The sequence below is a fragment of the Cyrtonyx montezumae genome, unplaced genomic scaffold, assembly GCF_038088225.1.
Source record: "Cyrtonyx montezumae isolate F1298 unplaced genomic scaffold, pur_monq_1.0 scaffold_0, whole genome shotgun sequence".
Taxonomy (NCBI): domain Eukaryota; kingdom Metazoa; phylum Chordata; class Aves; order Galliformes; family Odontophoridae; genus Cyrtonyx; species Cyrtonyx montezumae.
In genome coordinates, this window is record NW_027071824.1 from 29,977,835 (window position 1) to 29,992,990 (window position 15,156).

Here is a 15,156-nt window from a genome sequence, read left to right on the forward strand (position 1 = left end):
AATGCCTGTACATACTGTTTATGTTCTCGTACATGGACTTCCCTTCGGAAAAGATGAGAGTTCTAGCACTGAGCAAAAATATCTGTACCTAGAGAGGGTGGTAGTTCTGCTGGGCCCCGAGAAATCTCTGTGCATCAGAGAACTAGGGTTTGCAAAGGCTTCATTTCATTTTCATCTCTTACTTAAGACAGTGATGTTTCTCCTATGCCACTTTTAGTGTAATTGCTAAGAAAGGCAGAAAACAGGAGGAGGGAAAGTAAGAAAATAGCATAGAAAAAGTATTACCAAAAATTATGTAGATAAAACAAAATTAAGATATTATATGGAACGTAAAACTTACCTGCTTTGTTTCTTGCTCTTAACAGCAATTAAATTTAAAAGCCAGAGAGAAAATTAATTTTTTTTTCCACAGAATATACTTGAATCACACGCACACATTTAAAAAGTTTTTTTTTTTACCTCTAACCTTGTAAAATTCTCTATATCATCTAACTTGCAAACACTTGCATTGTTTTGTGTATTTTGCAAGAAATAAAAAAAAAAATTCTTGAAATACTGCATTACTCTTCTAATGCTTCCAGTCCCATCTGCAGTCCTACAGGTTTAGTTAGAGTGGTAGCTATTCTGTTTTTTTCCATCTGTAAAGCCACAAAAGTGCTACAGTAGTTATATAACTGCAGGTTTCAACAGGGGAGAATTTCAGATGGCTTCTGGTTGGTCTCTTCTGGAGAATTCTTATATGAAAACAGCACAAGTCCTCCTGTGCCATGGATTCCAGAAGTGAGAGCAGTGGTGATTATGTGCTGCCTAACTCTCTGGAAGCTCTGAGAAGACCACCACATGCTCAAGTTAAGACTGCAATAGTAAGATATATAGAAGTCAAGAATATTAAAATGTCTTAGCCACTGCTTGTTTCATATGTGCTTGTTTTATTTTTTATCATCTGATTTACATTAGCTATCTACTTTAAACCTATCTAGAAGAGTGTTCTACATTTAATGAAGCGATGAAGTCAGCTGCTTAAGAAGCAGTACCACCAGCAGCTTTTTTGTTCACTATGTATAACTAAAAATACAGTGTTGAAAGATATTTCTGTTTGAGATATATAATAAAAAGTATTTTTGTTTTTCACCGTGGAGTGTTTTCACACTTGGTATAGAATTAAGAAGAAAATTAGCATATTTATTTTGGCAACAACAGTAGCTAAGAGCTGTCAATTCTGTCAACAAGAAACCAAATCAGTCTTCTGTTTTTTGAGGTGTTCCATGTTTTGGTAAAATGCCATAGTATGCTGGTTATTGTTGAACATAAATGAAATGCTTACAGCCTTAACTTTGTAAGCAGATTTAAATTAACCATTCATGTCAATTATGACTAAAAGCACACAGAGCTTAAAATGCAACTGATACATTAATTGTTTCCTTTTAATGTCTGAAATGTGAATGTATAATGCATATTGACTTCTACTGAAGCGTTGATGGTATTGCTTATGCTTCTTAATGTTCAGTATGCACAAAGTAGCAGTACTTACCCAAGGAGCTTATATTTAAGTGGACAGAAAACATCTATATGAATTACAATGAAACGTTGTGCTTTAAACCAGTTGGTAATGAACAAATCATTTGTATTGGCTGAGCTTTCTAATAAAATATAATCAATTAATTGGACAGTTCCAGATTATTTTTTCCCCATTCAATCTTTCATATATCCCAAATCTTTAATATTTATTAAATCTTTATTATATGCAAGTCCTTTGCTATTTACCCAATGGTGGCAAATTAAGAGAAATACACGGAGCAAAGAAAGAAAGGGAGCAGGCAATATGAATCTTAGATGCTTCTGGACATTAGAGTTCAACAGTGTTCCTCCAGAGCAAAGGAGAGGGTGCAGTGCTACAGCATCATTGATTTTTCCTCTGTAAGGCAGTTATCCTTCCATGCTATGGTATGTTCAGAAGCTTGAAGACTGCTCTATCTATTCATAGCTATTTTTGGAAAAAAAAAATTTTTGGAAAAAAAAAAAGCAGCAGAAAGGGTTTTCAATCTCATCATATTTTTTATTTTATTTTATTTTTCCCCCAGTTTAAGAAATGTAAACTGGCTTTTGTTTGCAGATGTTTCTCTCATTTGCTTCTTCTACCCACTGTTGAGCATAGGAGGCCTTTCCTGGAATATACCAGCTAGTAGTAGTTACAACATGCTCAATCACCCATTTCAATGTTTTGTACTCTTCAGAAGCTCTGAAACATTTTGTAGTAAAGTACTTCAAGTTGCTAGGATGAAAGCCAAGTATAACAGTGCCACAGTACCACACATGGATTTGAGATCTCCTCACAGACACATGAAGCATTCCAAGGCTCATGCCATCTCAGTTGTAGACTGGTGTATTGTAAGTTCCAGTTTAATTGTCATTGAAGCTGATTTTAAGGTAAAGTTGCTTCACAGAAGAAGCAATGATCTTGTTTATCTAGTGCTGTATCTTATTATTTGAGTTTACTGCTGGATTATGATTTTTTTTTTTTCATTAGAAACTTATAAACACAATAAAGATTAGGATTCACTTGCCTTGTGTTGTCCTGCTTTGTACCCACTCAAATCTCCAGAAGGTCAATTTTCTTCCATCCTGCATCACACCAGCCTGGTCTGAGTACTTCCTGCACCTTTAGGACATCCAGAACAGCTGTTGCAAGCTCGTGTATAGGCACGTGAATCTCACTGTAAGCATGCAGAAATATTTTATTAATATTTTTTGTTCTCAGAATAGCTTGAGCACCACTTCAGGTTCAGGATTCTCATAAGAACTATGTTACTCTATTGAAAGTCATGCAGTCATTCCCTAATTCTAGTTTTTGGAAATCAGTATTTTGCATTCAAAAATTCAGAGTGGGGGGAGGGGTGTGCAAGGAATTACTGTGTGAAGTTCACTAATGGTGTAGGGGCAAAATTGAGTAACCTGACTTGAAAAAGTTTCTGCAGATGAATTTGAGGTGTTTGGAAATTATGTTTTACCATCTAATAATCTCGGATTCTCATAGTATTTTTATTATTAGCCTTAGCTTGAAGTGAAAACAAAAATGCTTGCTCTCAGATTCTAACTGAAACACTAGGAGAAGAAACAACAGATTTTCCATATATTCAATTCATTTTTGTGCAGGTCCAGTGGCATTAAGGCCACTTTCTCCAATAGGCAGTTTTATGTTATGGAATTCTATTGTTTGCAAATAAAGATGATCACTGAGCACTAACATTACCTTTTATGGTGTTGTTAAAATACATACCTGGAAGTCTCACAAAAAGTTTTCACTTTCTGAGCATTTAGTAAAATATAAAAGAAAGGTTTTTATAGTGATTACAGGCTTTTGTTTTTACTGAACATTTGACATACTCATATTATTGAGGAATATTGCCCTAGAAGCTTGAGGGGCAGAGAAATGCAGAAGTCTCCCACAGAGCATACTCCATTACCTAGTTTATTCAGTAATACCATTCTGTTGCATACTAACAAACATTTAGTACAGTGTGACAACATGCTTAGAAAACAGGTTGTGGCAAGAACTATAAGAAAAACATTACTTGAGAAAAGACAAGAAAAAGTTTCCTTGAATTTTTATGATTTTCTTTTTGGTTAAAGAATGTCAGCATTAAACCATGTATTAGGCATTCCAAAATAGGCAGCTTTGCTTTCTACCTGCTCTAGAATAGTCTGGAGTCCCCATTACTAAGGAAGCTTGCAAACCACTTCTCTCTTAGGGGTGAAGAGGTGACACATTAAAGCATTTCTCCACGTTCAGGTATTTTCTACTTACTTTTTAAAAGTCGTGAAATAATTGATGAAATGGCCAAAGATCATACCAGAAAATGTTTCTTATTTAGCAAGTCAGTTCAAATGTATACACTTCCACCTTGGCTTGCCTGCCATGTAGACTATTCATAGTCATCCATTTGATTTTCATTAGAAGAACAGTTGATCTTTTTTCCCCTTACAAAGTTTGTACGCACCTGTCTTACTGGTTAGAAGTGAACTCAGTTTTTATCCCTCTGGCTACAGGTAGATCTTAGTGCCTTATTAGGTGGTTATCCAAGCAGGTGGAGCAATGTGTCTGACTGGCATCAGGTGGTCAGTAAGGGAGTCATGGCAGCACATGCTCAGGCTCATGCCTGAGATGTTATGTTAGCATGTTCACTGTTTTGCTTCAGCAGTAGGGTTCTTGGGAGGTCTATTAAGCCCCATTAAAAAAAAAAAAAAGCTGCTTAATTAAGATACTGAATTATAAAGATTAATCTGATAACTAATTATCACAAGTACAAAATAGTAGATTAGTAATATAGTAAGAGATAAGTGAACTTTACCAATAAATTATGACTCTAATGACTGGTTTTGCATATAGTATTGATGCAATTCTTGTGTCTTATCTTCAGATAATAGGCATGGAAGCTGAAGGAAGATTTATTTACATTATTTTATACTTTAAATAGCCAAAAAACTGCTGTCATTTGGCTTTTTTCAAAAATTTTGTTTTGTGTGAAATCATTATTCATGCCTTACTACAGACTTCAGTGGTCCTTGTATTGTTCTGGCTAAAATAGACATCTAAGCACAACAGTTGCACATTGTGAGTGTCTGTATGTAATTATATAATCCTTCAAAATCAATAGGATCTCAGTTCGTGAAGTAAATAGAAAGCAAAAAAAACTGTCTTAAAATAATTTCAGAGTTCCCTATATGGTGTTGGACTTCAAGAGATGCCATCCAACCTAAGCAGGTGACTCCATACAGTTACAAGAATGAAACAACATATTTTATTGGCATTCTACTATTTATATCTATAATTCTGAATTTTTTTGTAATGTTATTTGCTAGTGGAATTTTATGAATAAATGAACACAGCATTAAGTTTAAATAGTATAACAGTGTGACTGTATGCAAATAGATATAATGCGATTTAAGCTGGAATGTGACCTTCCTATTTCTCATTAATTGTCACATTGCCTAGAATGGCTTTTCATACAACCTACCTGCCACTTTACCAAGAAAAAAAAAACGGTTTGTACATAAGTGTGAATGACAAAAGTGGAGATACTTTTAGGGAAATTTGCCTAGGTCCTTCTGAAACATGGAGTATTTTGCTCTTCCCTGGAAAAACTGCATGACAGAACAGAATTAAGAAGAAAGCACACGCATCCTTTGCAGCCTTGCCTTAGCCAAGCTAGTCTGTCGGGTCATGCGCGAAGAACAGCCAAGCCCTAAGACTGAGATTGTATTGACAAGAACAAGATGAATGGCCCCCTGGAGACTACAGGGTTTGTATGCTCGTTTCCACCACCTTTTCATCCTTTTGTACCCTCTTTCATTTCATATGCAGATTAACTCAAACCAAGTCCTCACAGTCCTCACTAAATACTCTTTTTCACTTTGGTTTTGGAAGGTAGGCAAGGATCTAAATATTTATGAGTTTTTTTCCTCTGGTTTATGATACACTCTTGTTGAATGTTGAGGAATTACGTTAATGAATGCATGCCTGCACACACAGACACAGAAACCGGGCAAAAGGAAGAAACACACAAAGCGTTGTCAACTGTAATGTCAGCACTTACTAAACAGTTCCCATGAAAAAAAAAAAAGGGAAAAAAAGATTTAAAAATCTGTTGCCAGGAGAAAAATAAATTGTACAGCTGAGCATAAAAGAACAAAGTTTCATCTTTGCTTTCCTCAGCTACAAATGTAACCCATTTCGACTGAGAATAAATTTGAAATAAAACATGTTAATTGAAAAATGAAAGCCTGTTGAAAAAGTCTTAACAGGATTTGTGTCTCCAGTAATGAAAAGGCAAAGCTTCAGCCCTGTACAGTTTTCTTCAGCATCAGCAGCAATAAGTGCAGGGCTCGTTCTATTTTTTTAACATGACACAGGTAAGCAAGTAGGTTTACAAGTCAAATGATAAGGTGAAACTTTCTGCTATTTTGATGACTAGACTAGAATAGGGTTACTTATGAGTTTTAGATATTGTGAGACTGGGGATCTTTCTGGAAACTAAACTGTGGACTTTTTTTTTAAATTAAGCACCTAGACTATCCTGAGATCATAGCAAGATATTAGAATATGAATTTGTTCTCAATATAGGAAGCTCAAAAATGCAAATTCGAGTTATTCTTAGATGGAAAAATATCGTGTGGAAAATACTAAAACTGAAATATGAATGTAATTCTCTTAATACCACATTGTCAAGATGAGTCATCTTTTCAACCCTTAATCATCTCTACTTTATGCTTCCATTTCCCCCCCTTCTGATGCACACTCAGCTGTGGTAGACAAGGCACTGCTTACAGAAGTGGGACAGGAATTTTGTAGTTTGCTTTCATAATCACGAACCAGAATGAAATCTTAAAGCGTGCTTTCATGCTACCATTTAAAAACTTACTGAAGCAATCGCAGAATGTTAACTTCCAGCTCTCAGTATTTCACTGTTTAGGTTCTGTTTTATGTATTTATATGTAGGTTGCTTCAAAAGCAATGCCTCCTATTTACTTCCATGGAAAACACAACAGATGCAAAGAGCACAGTAGCACTGGTTGACAAAGCAAAGCTTCACCTACAAAATGCTATTTTTCAACATAGTCTCAAACATTAGCTGGGGGTTTTCATCAACAGTGAACAAGAGCTTACATGCTACACTTCTAAAAGCCTGCACAGCTGTCCAGAATGTGACTTGTCTCTCACGTATCTGTCAGCACTGTTGAAACACAACACCTCGTGAGACTGAAACACCTCACTGTGTTCACATCCATTGTTTGGTCTCTGTATGCATTCAGTAAGCATTAATGAGTATCAGTGGGTACTGTTTTTTCTACACGGAGGAATTCAGTTCTACACCTTTGCTTCATAGGCACTTCCATGTCAGGCAACGTTTTTATCAGATTGCCCCTCTACTGCAGTAACATAAACATAACAGTGTTGCCAGGAAGGTTCAACCTCTACTGCCATACCACCAACATTCGCCTCTGACATCAGGCCAACATAATAAAATGGGAGGCACTACTTTCAGAGCAGCTTTTACAATATCCTGGATTTCATAAAACATCACCCTAATAAATATATTCATGTTTTTGCTGTACTTCATATCAGAGTTGTTCAGTTTTGTATGTAATTGAATCCAATAAAGACATCCATATTTCATTTATTCTGAAGTTGCTGTTTATGTGAGCTTTGAACATTAACTTCACTATTTTTGGCAGCCTTCTCTGTGCTACCCAACAGGAGAGTGAAACAATAACTTGTCACTGGAAAATGAAGAACTTGGAAAGAATTGTAGCCCAAGCTAGACATTGTACAGATATCAGTCAAACCTCAGTCTGGCAAAGTGACACTGAAGGCAAGCCTCAGAAATTTAGTTAGAAAGAGGCTCATGTGAGGAGCCAGAAAGTCTTGTCTAGATCAACAGGATTAAAGGCCTACACATTAGCTAGTTCACATTCTTTTATATAAAATACAGTACAAAGTAGTAAAATCTTTTAGAAGAAGAAAAGTCATTTGCATCCACAGTCTTCCTATTAGAGTAACCTCTGCTTCCACAAAATATAAAAAAAAACCCACAAAAGCAATTACGTAAATAAACCAGTAACAATTTCAATGGATTCTTAAAGGCAAGGCCTTCTTTCTTAAGTTTTCCTTCAAGAGTTAGCCAGGATGAAGTGCATTCCTCACTTCTCTGAATCAAAGTCCTACAACAGATTCAGAACTCTGGTCTCAATATAAAATCCTAATTCTTGGGGGAAAAAAAAAATAAAAGTAATCAGAGTGAGTTATTTCTAGGGACCAAATCAGGATTACCAGACTGTTTATACAACAGTAAAAACCCTCCCTTAATTACCTGCTACCTAAAGAACTTGCTTCACACTCTTGTATATTTTGTATTGTCCAAAGTATTTAAATAAAATTCAGAAATCATAACATATCTAAGGATGAGAAATAAGTGACATCCCTTTTCCTAAGGCAACATAACTGTTGCCACATTTTATCTGCAAGGTGCAGTCATTTTTCCAAGAGAGTTCTTTCTTGTATATGCTTACTTTCTACACTAGGACTTCTCCCACTGCAAATTTGGTTTCCAGAAGTGTTCTTCAGACACCTAACATTTAGAAATTAATTGATGAAGGAACCTGAGCCCAGCTCTAGCCATGAAGAAACATTAGCTTTTGTACAGAGCTCCTCTTACAAGTGAGTGTTGTAACATTGAAACCGCATGATGCTGGTGAAGTGAAACAGATTGTTCCTCCCTCTCACACAAATCAACTCCAGATTTCTTCACATGCACTTAAGAGTTCTCAAGAGCAGTTGTTCTTCTAGGCAAGCAGCTTTCAATAACAGCAGTGCCCACTTGGCAAAATTAAAATAAATTTGGGAGAGTTTTTCTCCCCAAGCAGTGTTTTTCTTACCATTTTTTCCTATTCCTCCACATGAAGGGGGTAGGAGAAGAACAGACTTCTGTTTGATAACTGTTTTCTTACCTGTTATTTCTGCCAACAGAATCTGCAAGCTTTATGGATACAAAATGACATCAGAAAGGCAAAAGAAACTGCTGGCAAAACATGGAAGATTATGCAAAGAAAAACGCAGAACAAACTAATTACAGGATCCATACTGTTACTTCAGGACTATACGTCCCTTACTTCAAAACACTGTCAATTACCAACATTCTATTTCTGCCATTTTAAATGATTACCACTAATAATTTTCTCATTGGGGATATCTCACAGTAATTTGTAAAAAATAATAATAATAATATTAATCTTGTTTTAAGAACTCCTGAGTATCAGAAATTAAATCTGACAAAAACTTACATAAACCATAAGCATCATTCCTTCCTAAAGATCATTCAGTGTTCCTAAACCACGTGAACTGAATTTGTCTGCATAAATGCATTTCCACCAAATGTCAATGCTTGTAATGCTTATGTACCAATTACATGATCTAAATTGGGATCTTTTCAGAAAGTGTTTCTGAATCAGTTCTTTTGCTTCCTTTAATTTCTCTTCTCAGGCTTTCATGAAAAATGACAGCCGTTCTCAAAAGGTGAAAACCAAAGAAGTGTCTTAATTGTGCTGCTTATTTGAAGTAGAGATTTTTTGTTTTGTCATTTTTTCCAAGGTAATTTTAATAATAATGTCATATGAGGCACTGGAGTGAGACAAACCTGTATTTCCATATCAGTTTTTAGTGTGGACTTTCTGGCTGCATCTGTTCTAATAAAGGAAACAAACAGGAGCATTATCCAAGTGCAATAGTAAGGCCACTTTCCCACTTGAGTTTTCATCCAATACAGTGGCAGACACCACCAAGTAATGCCTGGCAAGCTCTCAATGAAGTGCTAGTTGGTACTGAGGAAAAAGCTGCTCGCAGGCTGCTCCAGCAGTTGAACTCACACACCTGGACACATTCAAAAAAAGTCATCTTTGTGTTACCTGTGAACTACTACAGTTTAAAAACTTCAATTTGAAGCTACCACACAATTAAATGAGAAAAAAAAAGTAACAAAACACCAAAATTTAGGAAAGCCTGATAAAAGAATTTCTTTAGCTCCCACACAAATAGTGACACAATTGGCTTTAAACTAAAAGGGGGGAAATTTGGGTTAGATGTTACAGAAAAAATTCTTTACTCAGAGGATGGTGAGGCAGTGGAATTCTGGAGAAGCTGTGAGTGCCCATCTCTGGAGGTGCTCAAGACAAGGTTGGATGGGGCCCTGGGCAGCCTGAGCAGGTGGGTGGCAGCCCTGCCCATGCCAAGGGATAGGAACTGGGTGGGCTTTGAAGTCTTTTCCAACCCAAGCCATTCTAAGATACTAGTGTATGTTAATAGATACTAGTATACTAAAATACACTGTGAGAAAATCCTACATTTCTTTGTTCCACTGCTAGTAGAGCTAAGACAGTCTATTACACAGCTATCTGAGAAACAGTTAATTTGATAAACTTGCTTGATTGACACGCTTTCATATAGGCATGTATGACACATCACTCAAAACTGACTGTTCCACAACAAAATTTCAAGTAGCTAATAAAAGTTAACTTAAGATTCTTAACAGATAAGACCAGGTTGCATACTATATTATTTATATTATTGCATGGAAAAATGTATGAAGGATGAAAACCACCAAGCCTGTAAATCTTTTTCCTTCCTAGTGATTATAGTCCCAAGTAAAATTGGTTGAGAGATTCTAACAAAAGCGCCTATCTAATCACACTTCAGAACTAGAGTCTACAAATACTTCTGACTTTCTCTAAGTCCCCCAGAGTCTCCATTCTAAGTGTCTGTATAGTACCACCTGTCAACATCTTTGGGAACAAATGTATTGAATGCAAACTACAATTTGTGTCAGGATTCCTTTAGGTGATGATAAATTATGCAACTTCACAAACTAAAAGTGTATTTCTTCCTTTAGCCCAGGGAAAATAAATTAAAAGGGAAAAAAAAGCAAGCAGTTATTAAAGCCCTTCAAACCTGATTAAAGTCAAATTGCAAGAAGCATTTACTTTAATATAAAATATGCACAGTAACACAACCTTAATTAGACACACATCTCTCAAGATATCAATAAATGTTTCCTTTTTGATAAGTCTGATTTAATAGACTGTAATAACAGGAGTGTTTCTGAAAGATAATTTAGGGAAGTAGGAGAAATAAACAAGCTCAAATATTTAAGCCTCAACACCAATTAGCAGACCATTCTTTCCAAAGTAATAGCTGAATTTCAAGTTTGTTAGCTTCAGCCAAACAGATAAAGACTAAGTTTTCAGAATAATTGCCTTCACAACTCGAGACAGAGCTTCTGGGCATTGGTATCTTGGTTCACAGAAGGTTGCACAAGCAACAAAACACGTTAGATGCTTTCCATCTCAGCAGGGAATTAAAAAATAAATTTGAAGATAGGCCTCAACATCTGAAGATTAATTTGTTCTGCCTCAGCACGAAGCTGAAACTGAGAGGTCAAAAATGAGATCCTTTATCTTACATGATTATCTGGTAATAGTATGGTGCTTGGCTTAGGCACCTTGGCTGGGTTACCAGCCTACGTAATCTTGAAGCACATTATGTATGGCATATATTCTTAGAAATCCCAAGTAAGGCTTGTCTGTTCATTTACCAAAGTACTTGCTCTCGCTTTTTGACCCTTCACACCATAAAAACCTTCTGTATTTAATTGGAATCACCAAAAACAAATTTCTAGTGTTTTTTCACATTCAAGCGAAGCTCTGATTTTGACACTGAGTGTACATTGAACAACAGCTTTCTAGTTACATTTTAGAGATGAAGACAGAAGGAAAAAAAAACCCACAAAGCTGCTAAAGAAAAGAAGGACCTAGCATGTTCCTCAGCACAGGAAAGGTAGCAGGGAAGTTTTGTGCCTAGAGCCAGCAATGAGTGTGAAATACATTAGCAGCCTAATCCTTAAAGCTCACATTAATCACTCTGTGAACAAGGCCCAGGCTGTAGAACAGGTGATCTCTTCACTCAGAGATCATGCTCTTACCAGCCAGGAACAGGAGAACAAATATTCCTATATGTGTACAACCTGGGTAAACACTTACCTGGATCTGTACCATCACTGTTCTATGCTCTCCAGATGTTTCTCAGAGTATTATTGGACTCCAATTTGCTCTGTGTGAAAGTAAAAAAACATCAGTTACTCTGATGTCACAGAATATCAAGGAAGCCATTATACAATCTACAAGAAAGTGGACAAATAAGCAAAATTAAGTGTGAAATCAGCAGTGAGTTTACACTGCAGTTAGTTCATAAAACCTGTTATTTTCTAAACTAGAAAGCTGGTCTTTAAGAATGTAGATGGAAGATTCAGGATGTCAGTGGAATGCTTTGAGTCATAGGTTTAAAACTCCCACCCCTCATTTTCCAGATTAATGAGGAAAATTACAATATATCTTTTAAAGAAGCTTAAGGAAAAAAAAATTAATTCCAATAATAGTGCTTGATGTGTTTCAAAACTGCCTCAGGTAAATAAATGGTGGTAGACAGGTGTTTCACCTGCAGTATTTTTTCTGTTGCATCAAATGCTTGAATATGGTGAAATAAGAGTCCAGAACAAACAGCAGTGGGAAACAGAACACAACAAAACACCACAATATTATGATTCACAAATTAACAGAATCTCAAACCCAGCATTTTGTACTTCATGATATGACCAGCTGTTTAAAAACATGAAATCATAAGCGCAAAAGCACACTACCAAGTGATCATACATGCAGGTACAAACTGGGGTATTTATACTTATATGAAAGATAGGAATTGAAGCGTTTGTTTGCAAATTGCAAACGCCACACAAACTGCCATGTAACAAAACCACTGCTACAGCACAACCAATGCCACTCCCAGGCTATTCCTGTACACTCAGTGGAGGAGGACAGATGTCACATTATGTCCTACTGGGAAACCTCTTCACTCAGATTCAGTGCTGGACTGTGCACATTTCCCTGCAATCCACCAGGACACAGTGGACATCAGTTTATACAAAGGCCTTTGGTGAGGGGAGGGAGTTGAAGAGGAAAAGATCTGTAACCACCGGCTCATAACTTGCGTCTCCAAAAACACTGGAGGAAAGAAAATCCATTGCTGATTGACAGATTTCTCAAAGACAAAAGAAAAATAACATGACCAGAGGACATTCCCCAGGATCAGCACATAGAGAAGTTCCTTCTCACTCCCCACCCAGACTAGCCAGCTCTTCCACAATTTAAAAGACACTGAGTTTTACCACCTTTCAGGGAAAGTCTCAACAGATGGGAAGTAGGCCTATTTTCTTGCTGCCAGCATGCACAGCTATTCATCAGAAACCATGATACATCAAAGGGAAAGGAGAGCAAATCTCAGAGAGCAGATAAAGAAAGCAGCAAGCTGCTCCATGGTGACACCAGAGCACCTACAGAGAAAGCGCTTCCAGAAATGAGGAGGCAAACTTTCACCTGTGCACACTAGGGCAAAAGCTCAAGGGAAGAGAACAGAACTCAGCTTTAAGTGCACCACTCAAGAACAGCAAAAAATGTAGTACGGGAGTAAAGAAATTTAAAGAACTCAACCAAGCGACAAAGCAAATCCAAGTGGAATGTAGAGGGTGGGGGCAAAGGACAGCGGGTATGAATGGGACAGAGTGGCTGCAGCAAGAGGCAATAAAGAGAATGCCAGGGATATGACAGCATGTGCTGCAGAGAAGAAAGTTTGTAACTTCAGATCTCTGAAGAATGCATTCATTCACTGAAACAGTTCAAAGCTCAACAGGTCCAGAGTTTCCAGGAACCCTTTGTCCTTGAAAAGTTAACACACTTTTTCTTTTAATGTTACCATTCTTGGTGTTAGACCACACACTGATACACGCCACAGGTCTTCCTGCACTGAACAATAGCACCCCAGCTGAATGTTCCACTTGTATTACCATTTACTATCAAGTTCTTAACTCTTGGAGATTGCATACTGTACATTGATGAGGATTTAGCATTAATAGCATCAGCAGCACTCCATCTTCACTTTGTTTGTCCATTACATTGAGCAAACAGTCCAGTAAGCTCACATTCTTTGCTATCTCACCTGTGAGAGACATTCTTCCCACCCCCACCCTTTCCTAATGCTTCTGCTCCCTCTCCTGTCCCACAGCATCCATTTCAAGCTTGAAGGTCTCATTTTTCTCTGAGTGACCCCACACTCACCCACAGTCTTCTCATAATCATTCTTACCTCCAGACAACATACATTTCCCTCCCCACTTTCCCCAAATTTATTTTGCTCCCTCCTCTCCACAGCTCAACCCTCCACCTGCCCCTTGGCCTCCAGGTGATCCCTTTAAAGTCTCTCAGACTGCTCCCTCCTCTTCATTCCTTTCAGCTGCACACATGTAATTCAGACAATCAAATCTACTGCTCTGTCTCCTTTAATTTACCCCATAGCTCCTGGCTTTCTAAGCTTCCTGCATAGTTTCTCTCCTTTCTAATTATCCAGGTTTCTCCCACTGGGCCGCTCCCCTTTAGCTGTGCCAGCCTCTCTTTTCCAATGACTCCCTGTCCTGCAGCAATATCCACCTTTTTCTCATGGCTGCTGCCAAACAAGATGAAGTTTTTATTTTGACCTTAGCAATGTTAGAGTACTTCTATTGCCACTGCAGCTCTCCAGTTTGCCATGTTATGCTGACACACAAACACAGAGGTTTCAATTAGCACGTAAGCTTGCCAGGGCAAGCATCGTTCTTGCCTGAACTGTAAAGGACCTTTTAAGCACTTAATGATAAATGCAGAGATTCTGACACCATCTTATTTCCAGAGGCCTCATTCTGTGGAAAGTAGATCTCAGTGATTCCTCTCCTCCTCTGTCTCTTCTTTCCCATTCTCAGGACAGCTCAGATCTCATGGCAAAAGCATGACTTCACCAGGGTTGTTCTGTAACTCTAAAAAAATTACATCAGGTCTAATGAAATGCAGAGGCTTTTAGGGAGCATCACAGACCAGAAGAACAAATGAAAAATATGTCCATCATGTTATACAATGGCACCTAACACTCGGCATCTCATTCCACTGTTCAGTAAAGTTCTTGCTCTGCTGAGTGAAGAGAGAAGCATTTCAATGCAACATCTGCAGAGGTGTAGTTTGTGTAATGAAGATACAATTTAAGAACCTTCATTTTTTAATTTTTTTTCCCTCAGGATGCACATTAGATTTAAAGGATCCATTTATTATGTGAATATTTTTGCAAAAAGTTGAATGATCTCCAGTTACTACAGCTTGCTTTGTGCACCAAAAGGGATTCTGATCCCATATTCAGTTCCTCTGTTCTAGTGATACTGCTCACACATCCCTTTAAATATTCCTTCTAGCCACACAAATACTACTGCATAGAACAGATAGGGTTTATGCACAACTGGCTTTTTTTTTCTTTTCCTATAACCAATCAAAATGAGCAGACAAATGAGAGAGAAGATTGCTGAAATTCTCAATTCTTTCTGCAGTTTTAAAGATTTGATGTTATCATTCATTGATTATGCAACTCCCATGGTCTAATGCACCTGCTGGTCGCATATGGGAGCTAGACAAACTCCTTTTTTATGCTACTGCACAAAATAAGGCACAAGCACACAACCCAGCCAGTGAGAGGGGCACCACA